This window comes from Cygnus olor, chromosome 3, assembly GCF_009769625.2.
Source record: "Cygnus olor isolate bCygOlo1 chromosome 3, bCygOlo1.pri.v2, whole genome shotgun sequence".
Taxonomy (NCBI): domain Eukaryota; kingdom Metazoa; phylum Chordata; class Aves; order Anseriformes; family Anatidae; genus Cygnus; species Cygnus olor.
In genome coordinates, this window is record NC_049171.1 from 60554833 (window position 1) to 60573564 (window position 18732).

Below are 18732 nucleotides of genomic sequence, written 5' to 3' on the forward strand. Positions count from 1 at the left end.
GGACCAAACACATAAAAGAGAGGTAAGGGACTCAATAATATACCCATCAGGTGATATCTCTTCAGGAGAGAAGGGAGCTGCTGTGTATAAAGAGGTTGTCTGTAATAAGTGAGGGTGCTGACACATACAAAAACAAACAAACAAAACCAACAAACTGGATGGGCACTCCTGTTCTGGTGAACAGTACAACTCATTCTCTCTCTCCCTTTCCTGAAAAAGGAGGAGAATTTCTGGACTGGGTGGGACAAGTTTCTTCACTTTCCTGCGAAGAATTGAGACAGCTGAACTCTGTCTCCCCGCCATGTGTTTTTTGAACTTAATTCCTAGTCATGGCTGAGGTTAGTACAGGTGAGCCCCGGAGGCAGCATAACATGAAACAATAAAACAAGTCCAAACCACTGAACACATTTGTGCCATGACCCAGATTTCATCAATGCATGGAAAATCCCCGAGTTGAACTAGGAAAATATTCCTCAGATTCATTAGAAAATTAGAAGCAAACAGAGGCTTGAACTCAGCATTGCAAATACACTTACACCTTATTTGTTCCAAGAACTATGGAGCACAGTGCGTTGGAGATTACTGCAAGTTTGCCTGATGGATGCATTATTACTTTTATGTGGCACACCACAGCAGGAAATCTTTACTGTGATTTTGACCAAGATTCCTGTTACAGAACTGATGTTCCCATCACTGGAAGACTTTCAAATAATAGGGACATGTTTTTTTTCAATGTCAAATAAAAATGTAGGAAAACAAACAGATTTTAGAAACTGCAGCTTCTTTTTTCCTTTCCCTTCCCTTCCCTTCCCTTCCCTTCCCTTCCCTTCCCTTCCCTTCCCTTCCCTTCCCTTCCCATTTTCTTTCCTCATATAATGAAATGTTATGACTGTAAGTGGTAGCCACAGGATAAAAGTAGCATTGTAGGAAGTAGGAAAGAAGAGAAATTACAGTATTGGAACAATTGCACTGACAGGCTGACCAAAAGCTCATCTGATCTGAGGGATGTGCTAAAAAAACTCCCAAGCAATATCTTTGGCCTTGGCTGTTCTTTTTGATAACCATATTTCTGGGCCTGCATACCAATAACAGAAACTGATTAAAAATAGCATAGTATAAGGGAGTGAGAGCAGTGAAGAACTTGCAGGGTGGGCAGAGATAAGCTGTTGGAAAGACAAAATGGAGAACAAGAGCTAATTAGTCGGACTGGCCCTGCAGCTGCCAGCATTGACCAGCTGATTGCCCCAAAGAGCCTGCAGAGGCTTGTCAGGGTGCCAGCAGGATCAATGAACTTGTGTGCACTCCTCAGTGGCCAGGCCTGCACCCTGATGGACTTTTTGTTTAACCATTGAGAGGCTGGATTGTTATACTTTTTTTTTTTTTTTTTACGGCGAGGTGCTTTATGACAGTGTTGCACTTTGGTTCGCTGCTGATAGGAAAGCTTTGAGTCCACAGGTTTGTATAACAAAGCAAACTGAACAAAGGTCAGGGCTGGCAACATGGGAGCAATGCCAGCTGTTGGCAGTCCAAGTATTATCCGTAGTCACATCCTGATGTAAAAAATATTCAACTTCTGTAAATGTGAACCTTGCCAACTGTACTAGTGGCCACTTTCTGAGCGGTCACCTTTCTGAGAAGTGATTTTTGCTGTGAGGGGAGACCTGAGGAGGGAGACAACCACTGAGCTCTCTGGGAGCCAAAGGGAACTCAGCCACGTCCCCTTGATAACAGTTGTGTAACTGTCATTATTTCAGGTGTTGTCAACAGTATGTTCTGCATTGCGAGGGCAAAAAGGGAAACAGAAAGATATATTAAGCCTGTCTGATATGGTGACTGTACTGAAAAGAACAAAGAGCATCTCATGTTGTCTAGAGTTAGATGCCTAGGGTAGGATTTGTCTTGTCTAGCTTTATATGTCTGTCAAGTCAGTCATCTCTATCTGAGCTAGACAACTTTGGCTGTCTGCATAGTCAGTTGAGGAGGACAGGAGCTTCCAGCGGGCAAATCACTGTCTTATTTTAGACACCCATAGCAGTCAAAATGAGGACCCAGCATCTACACTGTAAACATTCAAGGTTTTCACTATATATTGCTTCCAGTTTGGTCCCAGGGAGAGGACATCCACCAGCCACCAGAGCTCATCTTCAGGAGTCTTGGGATTCATGCAACCCAATATGGTTTGCAGTATGAGAGCATGCAGTCTGTGGAGGTGACTGTGAGATCCATTTCCAAAGCATACTCCTGATCTAGGCAGAGGTGCAAATGTACACACAGGTAATCTCTTTATAGAAGAGATGGCTTTGGATAGGCATTGAGTAAAGTTCATTGCCAGGGAGGATATTCTTACTTGGTCCTTATCTACCACAGTCAAGTGCGGGTGATCTGCTTGCTTTGTATTTGCATTGAGGAAATATTTCTCATAGTAGCAATATTCATTAAGAAGCAATGTTTTGAAGACAAGAATGGTCTTTGAGGAAAGGAGATTTCTAACTTTGCATTCAGAAGATTCCTTTTCTATGCACACAGAGACAACCTTATTTGACACCCATGACATCCATTTTTTAGTCAGTGTTATTACTGTTATAAATTAATACTAGTACTATTTACATTTTGCTTATGGCAGGTGTGGTCCTGAACAGGAGGATGGGAAGTGGGGAGTGGAGTACACAGGTTAATCCTTGATTTATTTTCATTTATCTACTACCATGATCAAATATTTTGACAGTATTCCAGATGCACTAAATGTTCCACAATTGCAAAGATTGCTGACCATATAGCTGCACAGAGAGACTGATACAACAGGGCAGAAGGAAGAGCAACATCAAACATGGTGGTAGAAAGGTGAATAAGTGCATCTTTGAAAGCTGGTTTTACATACACACTTTTTCTGAGTTGTTTATACTCCCTACAAATACTTAAATAGCTATTGTTCTGTGTCTGTGTTTAGGGGAACTCTTGTTGCTGTTACCACACATCATTGATCAGGCTTCAGCTGACAAAATCCTCAGTATTGCGAAGAAAGGTAATTTTTACCCTTTCACAAAGGTTAACTCCATACTTATTTTGCATAGTCCTGGAGTATTCCCTCACTTAGCCCCAAGCTTCCTCTGTGAGAATGTAGAAAGGCGCCCACCGTAAAGGGGGCACAGTTCGAGTCAGCAACTGAGGCTCCTACACAGACAAGAACAACCCAAGAACCAAATGCACTGAGATTCACAACAGTTTTCTAGAATTAGAACTTAAAAATGATATTTAATCTCAGTGAAACTGAAGGGGAGACTTCAAGCATGTGGATTTGAAGCTCTGATACCTCACTCTGACAAGTGCCAGCAGGACATTTGCATGGTGCACAGGCTCCAAGCTGTGAGTGCAGAATCACTTAGTGTCACGTGCTCCGTGCCAGAACAGTTGGGAATCTCTTGGGAAGTCTTTTGTTCTAACATTATTTAAGATATGGGCTCAATAATGTTCTTAATGACAATACCTAAAATGTACAAAGGGTCAATCACCCTGTAAAGGAACAGGAAATAGTTGCAAAATATGTAGGGAGGGGCTAGTGTTAAAGAAGTCCAAGGAAATGTGTTGCCCCAAGTTACCGCTGATGTCTTCTGTGACTAATGCATTATTGTTCATAGAACAGCATAGATTATACACCTACCCATGCCACTTAATGAGGTACTGAACCAAACACTTCCATATCTTAAAGAAAACTGTTCTTTTTCTCCTGAAGCTTATACCTGATTGAAGGGAAAACTTCTGATCCCCGAACTCACAGAATCTCTGGGAAAGCAGTAAGATATGAAATGGTGAGTCACAGAGAAAAAGTCTTGCATTTCAGTAGCAAACACTTGTTGTCGGTGCAGAAAAATAGAGCTGGCACTGTACAACTTCAAATTTGCAAATGTACTCTTGCACTTAAAGTTGCCTGAATGCATTTGCAATAAAAGTCAGACAGGTAGGCAGACAGAGTAGGAGTTCCTTTGAAAAGTGCAAGTGTTGCACGGGGAGAAGAAAAATGTTTTAAAGAGCTATCTAAACAATAAAAGGAAAAAAAAAACTTAGTGTATGAGAAAGTGGATGTAGCACCCACTACAAGGAAATTGCATGGTAAGACACCTAGACTAGGACACTCCTGCCTGAAGCTGCAAGAAAAGAAGTAAAGCAGCTAGAAATGTAATTGGAAAAACATCTAGATTTTGTTTGGAGTAAAAAGGAATGGATTTGTTTGTTTGTTGTTTTTGAGTATTGGAGAATTGTAGCAACATGTTGGAATGACAATCAGAAATATGAGACTGGATAGTAGGCAAAAGGTCAGAAGTGAAGAGAGAGGTTTGTGAGTCACCATTCAGGTAGCACCTGGAGCATATGAGGCCATGAAGAACTGTACACATGGGTATACATACTAAATCTTCCTCCTCCTTCATCTTTCAGTTAGTTGAATTTATTCCATCTAAAATCCAGGGTTTCTTTAAGGTCCTGCTTGTCTTCTGCCTACCTTCAGCATGCCCTTCTTAGATCCCGTGCCTTTGCTTTTACACTAGGGACATAGCCAGCCTTCAGACTCCAGAGTGTCTCAAACTACCTAATGTTTACACAGAGAAATATCAGCTATAACATCTGAAACATCTCTTCCTCCACACAAAAAGTAAGATTTTGAGGTCAAAACTGGCATTCTGAATAGTGCAGTGTGAACAGAACAGGTACCCGTGGCTGGCATTGTAAGCAGGAACATCTCCCAGCCATAATTCACTACCATGAAAAGAGGAGAGGTAAGTAGCACCTGTCTTTCTGCTTCTCACATGCAGGACACTCAACTATATTATCAATAGCACACTTTCACAGCAATTAAATCAAGGTTTTGAAGCAATGCTCAAACTAACTTGTTATGGCTTGTCACATGGTGGAAAATCTGACCGGCAAATCCCTTTTCTAAACTTCTCAGGAATTATGAATGTGTTTTAAAGATTTACATGTGGAAAATGCCCTTAATTTTTTGTGTGCCTTTGATGTAAACTCCTCTTCTGCTTGTTCTTTTTCTATGTTCATGTTTATATGTTCATCTGTGTAGACTGCAAAACTGGAACCATTATTTTCTCTGTACTTATTAGTGCTAAGAAAGTTGATGCTGTGGTTCAGATTTCAGGCCACAGGGCCTGGAAACCTAAGTGAATTACAGCCCACATTAGTTTATAGAGACCCATTAGATGGTCATTTCTTGAAAAGAAAAGAAGTAAGCCCTCCTGATTCATCTCTTTCTTGGAACAACTTTCATATGCATACACAGTCTGAAAGAAAACAAATCCTACACGTGAAAGTTTATGGAAGAAGGTCATGACATTTCCACCAAAAGTACATGATCCTGTTCCTGTTGAGATTACTAGTTAAATTCCCATCAGCTTCAGACAGAGTTAAGGTGGAATGTGAACAAAATCCAGAATAGCTCCCTTGGCTGCCCAATAAATTTTATGCTGTTAACGTTGTTAATGTTTTTAGAAATTTGGATTTTAGACAAATGATAGAGATAACTGGGAAGTGGAGGAGCTAGAAGAGAAACAAAGAGAACTGTTTTGTCTAGACCAAAGGAATGCTGTTACAATGTGTTCTTTAAATAATAAATTAACATTGTGAGTTGAAATCAAATGAAAATGTTTTTGTTTCTCAATGTCCATTTGCAAAGACCAATTTGTTTGCATCTTTCTTCCCATAAAATGGATGTTTCATCAGAATACAAATATTCTTGTGCTAAACTGCTGCCCTCCTGTACTGCGTTTTAAGCAAGCAAGCTTTTCACGTAATTGATAAGCTTTGTTTATTTGTTTATCATTTTGATACTCCAAACATATGTAAGATACATCATCAAGAAACAGAAACAGCTGTTCCTCTTCTGCTGAGTGTAAAATTTAAACATAACGAAGATACTGTAAATCCCATGCTGGTCATGAGGGTTTTTGTGGGATGAGGATAACGTTTGAAGGCAATGAAGATGACAGGGTACAAGGATCAGGGTTTTGATCCTTGGGTTGGACTAGGTTTATTTATGAAATAGTCCAGATACAGGACAAAGGTCAGTGAGAAGGATGATTTTACCCACATGGAACTACCATGACACAAGCAGAGCAATCCAGGTGCCCAGAGGAGGGTATCACGGACATAAACACTGACATGTCCAACAACAGACCCCTTTGGAGCAGCAGCAGGAGGTCAAATGACATGGCCAAAAGTCACCTCGGATGCCTGTGAGCAGGCAGTTGAACTGCTCCTGGGGCATTTTGGCTTCCCCACTTCCTGCCTTCTGACTGCTCCCTTGACCGCTCAGCCCTTGGCAGCAGCACAGGAAGGTGAAGCCACAGGATGATTTTCCATGGAATAACCCAGTTATTCCTAACTATTCCCAGTTTCCTAAAGAAAAGCAGCTTTTGGGTCACCATGGGCTGGAGAGGCACAGAAGTACAAGTGGAGGTTGTGACTGACTGTTGCCAGAGAAGTAATTAGGACAAAGCCAAGCAAGCAGCAGCTCTTTTAACTCCCAGTTTATTCTTCATCTTTTAATTGTGTCTGTTAATTGGGGTGTTTGTATGGCTGTGGTCTCATCAAATCCAACCTCAGATTTCCCACTGGCTCGGATATGAATTTTGCAGTGTCCAATGGAAGTCTTAATGCTAAATGGAGAAACCTCTTCTAAGAGGGCACAGGACTAACTAGAGAGAATACATGACAAACACTCCTAATTTCTCAGTTTGAATATGTATTTAGACACTGTATTTTTAGGTATTTTTTTTATTCTTGACCTCTCCTACTTGAAGCTGAGTTTCTCCAGCTGGATATCCTCAGCTTCCCACCATGGAAATCTGAAAAAAAAAAACCTACAATAAGGCTCTAATACAATTACTGTGAGTACAGCAAGATCCACAAGGCTATCTAGCTTGACCATTAAATTGTATTATTACATGCAGACTACAAAGGGAGAAAGCAAGGGACAGGAAATGAGACTGTATGTATCAGCTTCCATAGTATTGGATTGTGCAGTTCTAACCCAGACAAATTAGGCAATCCAGTGGGCAAATTCAGCATCATCCTGTTAAGAGCTTGCTTTCAATGCAGTTCCTAGAGTGCTTTAGGATCCAGACAAATAGAGGCTCTTCAGTTGTTAACCACTCAGTGGGCTGTACACTGTGATGACTTCACTAGCTGCTTCAATTTGTTCTAACTCAGCCCCCTGGAGAAAAAATGGCAGCATAACCAACTTCAGGAAGCTAGCTATTTGGATGAAGACAGACAGTAACATGAAGACGCAATGGGTCTATTTTAAATAGAGAATCAAAAATAATTCAGACTTAATGGTCTGAATTTCTTCCATCAATGTGCCTTTACTATTATTTCTCGGTGTTGTGTGGCATAAATAACCTCCGGGACTGTCAAATTGTAAGGTGATTTTGTGTTGGTAGTATTGTCATTTCCTGTATCTGTGACTACTTCCTTCTGATCGATGGTGGGAATGCTTGAGGAAGTTTGGGGTCAAACACATGGGATGACTTCAATTGGCTGATTAAGCAAGTTATCATTGAGGATGACATTCCAGCCTGAGGTGGTTCCTCATATATGACTGAATGTGTAACGTCAAGAGACTTGCTAGAGGTTATAAGCACAAAATGACCCAATCAGGAAGCTGTGTCACGCCTTCATTTTGCATAATTTGCTCCTAGAGTTTCAGTGGTTTGTGACACCAACACAGATGAAGGTGTTAGAATGCAAACTTCCTTTAATTAGGCAAAACAAAAACAACACTGTACTCCAGGGCTTCCAGAGGCATTTAATATCTAGCAATTGTGGGTGATTCAAAAGGTCCAGGGATTCATGCTATCTATGATTATACTGTGAGATAAGTATTTGGGCTTTCCACATATTTCTTCTTTCTGTTCCTTTCCCCATCCTTCAGTTCCCTCCCTCCTGTGTCCTCTTAGCAATTACATGCCACTTGGACGATCCTTAAAGCACTGAAAGTCATTTCTTGGAGCTGTTACAACAGGGAAAGTAGGTCCAGGATACATGATCCAAGGTCAAAACCAGTGGCTATTGGCAGGGGCTGCTTTTTACTCATCCCCATTTTGACTACTTTTATTGTCTTTTGATGCTTTAATCAGAGTATTTCTGCTGACTGGCATGCATTTCCAAGCTGGATGCTAGGGACATTTAGGTTAGGCAATGTGCCTTATCTGTTTTTTTTTCCTACGTCAGCAAGTGGGGAAAATCCCACCCATATCAAATATTTAGAATACCCTATCTTTTTATTTGCATTGAGCATCCTTTGTTTGGAACTCAGAAGAGCTGTGTGAATCAGGAAGAGGAAGAGCCGAGACAGACAGACTGGAACTGTACAGGGAGCTGAGGAAACTCAAAAGAAGAATGTGTCCTGTGTTGTGTCCTGATTTGGCTTTGGGGTAGTAAGTGCTGATTTATTCTCTGAAACTTGGACAGGAACTGCACGTATGTCAGCCAGAAGAGTTTGGAATATCTGGGCAGCACCTGTGGATTGATTTGCTTTTTTATATGTGCTGGTTTCAAGTCATCCAGCTCTACAAGAATTGCAGACCCTGTTACTGTGGTTGAAGTCATGGGGGGACTTTTGGTGTGGGGACCAAAGCCCCATTTCAATTAGAAGAGTACTTCTCATTGTGTTAAATGCTCATTGGTATTTTTAAAGGAATGCATTTTTTTGGAAATGCTTAGAGTGTGGTTTTCATTTCCACTGAATCAACTTTGTGTTGGTCCACTGGTGTAAAAGGCTCTTCACATGATTCTAAAGTAATTTATACATTACAAATTTGTCATCGCAAAAGTCTGAGAGGAGATCACAGTAATGGAGGATCTGACTCTAAACACTTACTTTTAAAATAGGAGGATTTTTTCTTAACCAATTAAAAAATGTATGTTTCAAGATATGTTCTGAACTTTTGAAGAGAGTTTTTAAAATAGTAGTTATGGATACCTGGTAATTACTTCAAATTCACTTTCAGTGGGACAGAGTACACACTGTACAGGGCTAAGCCAGTAGTAGCAGGCAGATACAGGTTAATAAATCAATCCATTAAGACTGGACGCTTGGTGTTTAGGTGATGCTTACTATGATAATAGACATTTAAGTCCATGTGAATAACTGTGACTATGGCACTATGGAATTCCAGCCTTAGTTCCATATCAAATCACTTTTGGTGACAGATGAAAGGATGAGGCTCCTTCTTAACAGGCACATAAATTCACAATGGGCAACTGAGGCTATAATGACGCTTTGTCACCTGTGATCAAGATAGTGTAAGCCAGATTCTGCTTTCAGATACTAGTATGCAAATTTGTCATCTTAAAACTTTGTCACTGTTCCTCGGGATGTGGCATCACTGTGCTCAGATCGTAGCTTCAAGCACAACTTAGGCAATCTTCACAGCAGCTTGCACAAGATAAAATCTAGTTAGGAGTACTTTCTGAAAGTTTTGCATCGGATGAAGTGAGGGACACCTATGTCTGTAGATATTTGGCTATGGTATTATAGCCCTTTTGCATATTTTTCATTATTCCCTTAGTAACATCACAATCAACACTAAATACCATTTGGGCTATTTTGATAAGAGGAAAAAAAAAAAAAAAAGTGCTTTTTTTATCCAGTCATTTTCCTGGCTGCAGCAACCTCTGAGCAATGTATGCACAAAATATAGATGTTGAGAATGACTGAGTGATGGTGAAATCACAGCCTTTGGAAATAGGCACAGAGAATTTCCCTAGGCAGATGGAAATAACATTTATGAATGGAGAATCTGTATAAAGGATTAATACAAGGTTTGGCTGAGACCACTTCTATCATTAAATATCACCTCCTGTTAGCACAAGATACCCATGTAAATGCACCTGTGAGCTCTTAAGAGGGAAACTGTCTAATGAACAGTCTGGTGGATCACCAAGGCTAAACTTGCTGCTTGGGGGGAGGGGGTGGGGTGGGGCTGGAGATGTGCATGAGCACACTAAATCCACATTGTATAAGACCTGTCTATAGTTTGCCTTTTGAGAATCATTCAAAGGTTTGACCAGGAACACAAAACACCAGGGCAGGCTACTTAGTTTGGACAACTCTTATGAGAACATTGGATTTAGAAGAAGGTCACATCTAGGATGAGAGCATTTTTACCAAACCCCAGGCTTACAAGCCTAGCATGCAGCTAGGCATTGGGCAGTTTCCTGTATTGTGCAGGTGCCTGTTTTCATTGGTATCCTCCCTAGCCTGATATATCCCTTGGAATGGGGGAAGGGGGGGGAGGGCTTCAGGCTCTTACACGTTTTGATCCTTTATCTGGGATGTGGCTTGTGAATTGTGTCCAAGCTCTCCCTGCCTTCCAAAATTAGCCATGGTATGTGCTTTCTCCACATTTTCTTGCCAAGGAAATGCAAGGCTTTGGGCTCTGGTCGAAACTTTCTCTTCTACAATCCAAGGAGGTGCCCTAGTCACAAGATTTCATCTAGTTCAGAAGATTATATCTTCCCACCTTCCTCTTGCAGCTAGGCCATGGCGAAGGCATCACTGCAGTACCTCAGGGCTTGAGGGAGAATCTGTGTCCCTACCCAGTGGTTATATCCACCTAGCAGACAGGGCACCACTGGATTACAGACCCAGCTCCCTCAATTCATCATATGTTGGATCCTTGATAGCTAAGGAAAAAACACCAACACCAGAAAATTGATGATAACTCCACTCCTATAAAGCAATGAGAGCAAACTCCACTCACTAAAGATCTGCCTTTCTTTGCTTCCTTTTGTTGTGAATTTTGAGCTAATCCAGTATCCACTAAATAAATGGGAACCTTTCCATCAGCTTGCATGGACATTAAATCAGGCACCATCTGACTGGAAAAAGTGACCTTACGCTTCTAATAACACAGATATTATGAATAGCTTGGCTTTAAGTGGCGCTTTTTGGCAGAAAACATTGTGTAGTTTTAACCTCTGTGTGCAGGAATTGCTTTTACCAACCACTGAAAAGCAACCACATGTGGGGAGAAATGTGACTGCAATTAAGCAGTACAAAGCAAAATTATATTATGATAGCATGTCCTTCCAGTTCATGAAGCTCCAGGCAGTAGATGACAACAAAGACGTGCTGCAAAGCAAGGTGAAAAGCATGACCTCCATTATTTTTGAAATCTGAATTAGTTGCCTATGTTGGCATTTGTCTAGAAAAGGTCATTAAGTATTTGCTTTTTTTTTTTTTTCTTTCTTTCTTTCTTGTGTCTCCAGTATAAAATTTAATTTCTGAGCAAGTTCTGTTTCAACTGTCCTGTTAATCTTGCTATGGTATTTCTCATTTCATCCCTGGCTGCCTTTGTAAAAAATATTAAGTGAAATGAATGATCAGTCTGTGTGCAAGTCTACAGTGACACATTTTCAATAGCCTGTATTTGAAACATTCTTTATATTTTGCAGTCAAAGGATGAAGAAATCTTTATAGATTTCAAATTTTGAAACACATTCCGAATCATTTGCAGGTGGGCTCAAAATCCAAAAGAAATACATCTGCTCTAAAGCAAATTTGTCCCTTGGGAAATTCTAGGACTGGAACAACTTGAAGAAAAAATATCTGCTCTTTCCTCCCTTATTCGGGAATCTATGTTCCGCATGGTAACATCAAACTGTTGGATTATGTGCACCTGTCAACATATGCTTGCTCACTTTCTTGTACCCTTAATTTTAACAATTGTTAGTGTGTTTCCTAAAGGTACTGTACTGTGATGAAGAGCTGCTGATTTGAGGTTACACTGATACAAACATGGAGAAAATGAAGAGTTGTTTCCAAAAAGCTAAAGCAGGACAGACAAAAGCATTGAATGACTGTAACTGTCCAGGTCATCCACGTGTTTGGACAGCTGAGTGCAAACGCATGAGGTTTGTGTTATGAAGGGGTAGCAGCCACAGGGTACCTATAAAGAGCACTGAGAGGCTGGAAAGAATTTCTGGAAGGGATTTTCAGTTGCAGAATGAAAGCAGTGGGATTTAATTTCAGAGAAAATATTCCAACAGAAGCTAATCCTGCCCTAAATACATGCAATGCAAATGATGTATGCAAGTACTGGATAAAAAACAAAAGCATTGGCAAAGTTAAAGCATTTAGAGGGTGGGAGGGGTTGTGTCAGTGGTAGATTAGTTCGCTGCAGGCTACTTGCCATATGCCTCCCCGGGTTACTTGTACTGGATTAAAATTTACTTCTGTAGAACAATCAATTAATGTTATTAATAATGTTATTATGAATCTGATATTAAGGATCAAAACTAAGCAGCTAGGATGTGAATCATCTGCAGGAAAGGGTTGTGAAAAATGTCTGTACTTAGGCAATAATGAAAAACAGAAGAATGACATTTCCATCAGCTCTGAGCTGAAAGCTTTGTGAAAAATCAGGCGGGACACCAATTCCATTGCTCTCTGTCTTTTTCAGGATGTGGACTTCTTATGTCTTCCTCATTGGACCTCACAATCGGACTGATTTTTGTTTTGGTTAAACTGGTTTTCAATAGTAAATATGAACCTGTCATCCAGGTTTTCAGCTTCAAGTGAACATGGCTTTGTCTTGTTTAAAACTACAGTGCATCTGCCAGAGAAAGTCTGTGTCAAAGTTTCCTCGAACTCAATGACAGTACAATCAAGCTTTTCACAAATATAATCAAAACATTTACAACATGAGAAACAGAGCTACATGTTACAGCATTGACTTCAGCAGTCTGCTCTTTTTCCCCCTAGCTACCTCAGTTTCTCCTCTGTTAATCACTAGTATTTCTAAGCCAGACTAAAGCTTAGATTTATGGTTGTCATAGTAGCCCATGGCACTAATTAGTTTTATCTGAACCTAGACAACTCATTTCTTCTCCACCTGCAGAATCTTCATACCTGAGGCGATGCCTTCTGCTTTTTCTGAGGGATCTATATCAAAACACTCAGCTAAGTCCACCGTTCCTTTCTTCACTTCAGACCTGAGGTCATCTGTCATCCTTATATTTCCTAACAAGCCTGGCATTAACCAGGTACTTCTTGACAGTTGACTTTACATTGCCTTTCCAGGACTGCTAGGCTAGACCCAGCCAAGCGCTCTAGGTTCTCTTCAAAGCCCTGGTCACTTGTTTACACAGGGGATTAAACTATGCTAAAATTATCATCATTAGTTTTTTTTTTTTTTTTTTTAAGGTGAGAAATTCACATTTGTAGAATGCCTCATCACCTTTCTCAGTTTTCACATAAAGTTCATGATATTATATGCTAGTATTAATATTTGAAGAAAGTATGCATAATTTATGAGCAATTAGCCTATAAGTGATTCCTGCTATAACGATGAAAAAAATCACTGTATTTTTGTAAAAAGCTAAAACTTTTCTTGTTCTCTTTCCATTAAGACAATTAAATATGAATTGCCACAGGAACCTAAAGCTCTCCATCATTAACATGAACAGTTTTTGGCTATTTTCTGTACTTTTAGAAACTACTCTGAGGAAATAAATGAGGAAAAACTATCTCACCCACTGAACTTTCTGTGTTCCACATTTATTCTGCTGGAAAGCTGACAAGAAACAATTGTTTTCTTCTGAGGGCTCTTTAAGGAGGTTCCCGAATAGTGAAGGGCACAAAGCTGCTCTTTGATGCATAGCCTGCCACCTCAGCTTCCAACCTGTTACTGAAGGATCCCATTTTGTGGTGGCTTCACCTTCAGAGGTGGAGTCCTACCCTTTGGCGCTGGGAAAGTGAGCCTTTCATTGCACGGTGCTTCATACTCTGCCACCACTACACTCCAACTGTTTTGGATAGCATTGTTACTGTCTATGCCAAAGCATGTTATCTTTTTGCTTGCAGTCAGAGATCTGGACTGGTCTTTATATTAATGAGCCTTTCAAATCCAGTGCTCCAAATCTGCTGGCAGCAGCATCAGTCTCTAAACCATTTCCTTTCCTATGGGTGTTCAGGACACATTCCACATTTTTTTTCTCCCTTCCCTTTAAGTCAATATTTTAAAAATAAATGCTTAGGGAAATTGGACCTTTGGGATTAGGCACAGAGCAAAAGGTCACCGGCTGTGAACTCTGCAAGTGAAAGCAGGAGCTGACATTGCCATGGCTACCTGTTGGCCTTTTCTGCTGATACTTGGACAGTTTTCAGTCAGCCAATGTCTGTCTGACTATAACCAGAGCTGAGCTAACAGACATATAAATGTTACTGCGGGCCACAGAGGTAATATTTTAATGCCCTTAAGAATATGGATACAGGCTAAGATTCTTTAACTATATATTTTTCTCTCCTTTTCATTCATATTTGGTGACACTGACCTTTGGTCTGCTGGGAAAGCACTAAATGCACATAGCCTGCCTAGCAGCAATGCTGTAGGTTTGAATGGTGTTGTCTCAGAAGGTCCATGATCTATATCAGCTGAGAGGAGACAGAGTTACTGGGGTGCCTTGAGAATCATGATTTACACTTGAAAAGTGAACTGTAGGTTGAATAACAGCAATACCTTGCTGCAGCCTGTTAGACTGTGAATAGAAACCACAGCAAAATGGGCTGTAAAGTTAGGTCGTCAGAGTCCATGTCTTGACCAGTTTTTAGCTTGTACAATTAGGATGATTTGTCCTTTATGAAGTCACTAGAAACTCTCTTTTGCTGGAGAGATTGTTCTTGACTAACAGCTCCTGGCAAGATCCACAGCTGGAGTGACAGAAGTACTACAGAGATTAATGGCATGTGTTCACTTATGCAATATGTCTGTGTAATAATAACCTGTGCTTAGCAATCAAGCCACCCTGCTCAGATATGACAAAGATCTTTGCTTTAAAAAATCAGCAAGAAAGGAAAACCAAAGTAGAAGCTGGTCAAATAAATATCACAGGTTCCTGTGTTATTCCTAGATTTAGACAGTTGTGCAGCATAATACAGTGTACATCTTGTTATGTGTAGTAAAATCCATGATTTTTAACTCTATACACATCACTTCTGCTGCTGTAGTTAAGGCTTTTTGTGACATCCTGGTTGATATCACAGTGATCTACCCCTGTCTGAATGAAAGAGGGCAATTTAGGGAAAAAAAAAAGTATATGAAACTGATTCTTAGCTTATCCAAAGGTATTCACTGATGTTTAAAAGTTTCTAATTTTTGAGCTTCAAATGTAGAATTTCATTACAATTTATTATGTGCTAATCAAAGTGAAAGTAACATGAGTTTTTAGCTCTTTACTCTCTAATTTACCCCTTTGCCTTTTCATGAAAAAGCAGGAGAGCAAAGCAGGAAAATGATACAAGGAACACCAAAAATTCCCTCCCTGACCCAACAAAAATGTTCAAATTGAACAAATTTTGTCTCATTTGAATGAAAAACTGTGTCCATGTTAGTTTTATTGTTTTATTCATTTTTTAAAGTATAAAATTGTTTAAAAAAATAATTTTATCCAAGATCATACACCATCATATATCTTCCATCTGATATAGAAGGTATCACAAACATTTTTTTAATTATTATTATTATTTTTTTTTTCTGGCTGAGGCAAAATTGAGTAGTTTGCAACATACTGTTCTTGAAGGCTAACCTCCCACTGCCTTCTACAAGCTTTCTACTGACGTGGGATATTAGCATATAAGAAATATCATTTACTCTACATTCGGTGAATTGTTTCTCTTTAACATTGGGAAAGGTAACTTTTCTTAGTAGTTTCAACTGTAATATTATGACATCACCAAAAACATTAGTTGGGATTGAATTCTACAGGGCCGTATTCAGATTTTTTCGTCTTCTTGAAAAGTGTTTTGTGTTCAAGGCCAGCCTTAAGAGAGTGGGAGCATCAATATGGTCAAAGAAGAGAAAGACAGAGATGTAAAACTAATACTTTGTCTGAAAAGAGATTTGCTATAGCAGGTAACCTAAAATAGGGAAAAGGGTTGATGGTACAAGTGTGTAAAGCAGATTATTGTATCTGATCAACTGTGAGAAAACAGAATTTATAACAAGAGAGAACCAAACCTCAACTCTCATTCTGACTACTTTCAACAGCTGAGGTAGTTTTTTTGTTTTTTTTTAAATCTTTTTCTTGTAGAAATAAAGTATTTTCAAAAATAAATTTTTGTTTGTTTGTTTGTTTGTTTGTTTTTGTTTTTTCCCTCATGGAGACTCTTCAGTGCAGTGCGGCAGAGAATAGAATTTCTCACTTACCCTATTTTTTAACAAATTGTAGTTGTAAGGCCATGACAACAACTGAACTGAAAAGCACTATGACTAGTTGAAAGAACTGAGTTTCAGTCAGCCAGTAGCACTGTGGAAATGTCCTTTGACAAGGTCCTTAATGTTATCACAGGATTTCCTTTTTAGAGTTAACACAGTATTTTTTTTCACTTTTTCTATAGCTAGCTATCCTGGATGTTCCTAAGAGATGTGGGTCTAGTACCTCATCAATCAGACAATTAGCAGCTTACCACTTGCTTTGGCAATCAAATGGAGCAGGAGTTTATTTTAAGAAAAAAAAAAAAAAGAAAAAAAAAAAAGAGTAAAACTCTGCCTGGACTCTATAATGCGAGTGTCAATCTCCCACCATATTGTCGGAGTCAGAGTGTCATATAGGTGTCCTGAATATTTCTTTTTTATGTCCTGCATAAGATAATCCATACAGCTGTTTGTTGGTGGCTTTAAAATGAATTCAAGTAACTCATTCTGCTAAACGGTTGGTCCTTCCTTCTTCCTGTGCTGGGCTTGCCTACTCACTACAGATATACAATAAGAAGGACTTCTCTACAACAGATGTTTACAATACATGCAGTAAATAATGGATTTCAATTGTTTATTCAAAGTAAAAATACTTTGCAGACCTACCAGGCTTTGCATGGCTGGCGTCAGCCTCTCCCCACACACAAGTCTTCTAGCTTCCAGGAAGAAGCCCAGGGCATCCTCTCTTGTAAAATGTTTCTGGCCAGAAGCACTTTAAAAATGCCTAGCAAAGAGAAACTTGCAAAATGAAGCATTTCAAAGGAGGAGGGAAATAGAAAAGAGGGGAAAAATAAAGCCCTGCAGTAAAAGACTTCAATTTGTCAATTGAATGGCCAGTTGATAAGGCATTTAGGGTCCAGTAAATGGCCACTCCCACACAGATTTATCCTGAGAATTAGTAAACATTTATATGAAAGTTAAAGCTGTACCTTTTAATGTTCTGCTCTAGGGATTCAGCTCTGTTCACATTTGTAGCCAAAGTATCAAAGAGATAGTCCACATCACAAAAAGCTTACCATCTGAAAGATGTAAAGAGACAAAGGGTGGGTTCATTCCTTTGAATTTCTTTCTTTTTTATTCTGGGAGAGAACCACTGCACGAGGAGACAGAGGCTCATGACTGTTTCTCGGGTTTTGGTGTGTGTTAAAGCGTCTTCCCTTTATCATTGTGTGCCCAAATATTTGTGGGTATTTTGACTTAATTAAATTGACAGCTTGAGATATGCTGGTCAGCAGTGAAAAAATAAGTTACCACTCCCACACCTGTTTTAATGATAACATTTGTATCTGGAGCTATTTTTCCACTTCTAGTTAGAAACTACAAGGACGTGGCCATGATGATACCAAACACTGTTACCCTTCTAATTTTGAAGGTCCTGGCGTATGGGAGTGGAATTCCCAGCCTTTCTGAGACACTTATTTTCCCAGTGCAGCAAACAGGGGAGTTAGAGATGGAAAGACTGGACACGCAACACCATAGCCTGGAGAGGAGAGGTCATTGCTCCTCCTTTAGCAAAATACTAGTGGTTAAAGCAGTCCTCTAGTGGACAGAGTCAAGTCCCCTCCTGAGGCAGAGGGGAGCAGGGTGTCAACTTCCACATCCTCAGAGGATGGTCTATGGCAAGAAGAGTGGTAAGGTGAAGGGTCTCTTGTGCAAGACTAGGCACTAGGAAAGAGCAAGCTCACAAGGAGCGAGCAATCTGAAGGATCATAACTACCTCACTAATGAGGCAGATGCAAAGATGCTCATTTTATTCACAAGGCCTCAATAGTCTTCCTGAGTTGGAATTAGCCTGTATTTATTCCTATCCTATCATGAATGCAAAACTTGGATGCTCCCTTTCATACTTGGATAAGTTTTTCTCTGAGCTCTGGCATAATCCTAAACTAGTCTCAGCTTTTCCTTCTTTTGCATATTGTTGACATCAGTGTATTGAATCTCATATTCTTCCAATAATATCCTGCTTCTTAAACACCATAAAGTAGTATTACCTCCATGGCAAAAAAAAAAAAAAAAAAAAAAAAAAAAAAAGAAAACAACCAAACAAAAAAAAAAACAAGCATCTTTGTTCTATCTTTAAACAATTTGGCAAGCAAGAAGCCACAACAGTTAGAGATCCATCATGAGAGACCATATATGAAACCTTTCATAAATCTGGCACCCCATTGCTGAGGAAACAGAAGCCCACATATTTAACCATTCCTAATCTCCTTTTAAGACTAATTTGTGTGAAAGTCTGGGGTACTTTCATGAGCTTTAATATTCACACAGCAAAGCATGCAGTGCTAATGCCTACAGTCACTTTACGAAAATCCTCTTCTTTACCATGTCTGAGAAATTCTTCCCCAGAGTTCAAGAGGATGGATGAACCTTGCAGGATTTCCAGAAAGACAGCCAGTCTGTACCATCAGAAAGTGACTCACATGACTTTGAATTTTCTTTTCTTGCCACTAAGACACAGTCTCCTTTA

General features: G+C 39.7%; 1 long non-coding RNA gene across 1 annotated transcript; it reads left to right on the top strand.

Moving 5' to 3' along the window:
- The first annotated feature begins 2875 nt into the window (after window positions 1-2875).
- On the top strand, window positions 2876-13542 carry LOC121067023. Its single transcript, XR_005818071.1, has 4 exons — window positions 2876-3022; window positions 3731-3806; window positions 11756-11922; window positions 12471-13542. It is a non-coding gene; the product is annotated as an uncharacterized LOC121067023 (long non-coding RNA).
- Window positions 13543-18732: the final 5190 nt, after the last annotated feature.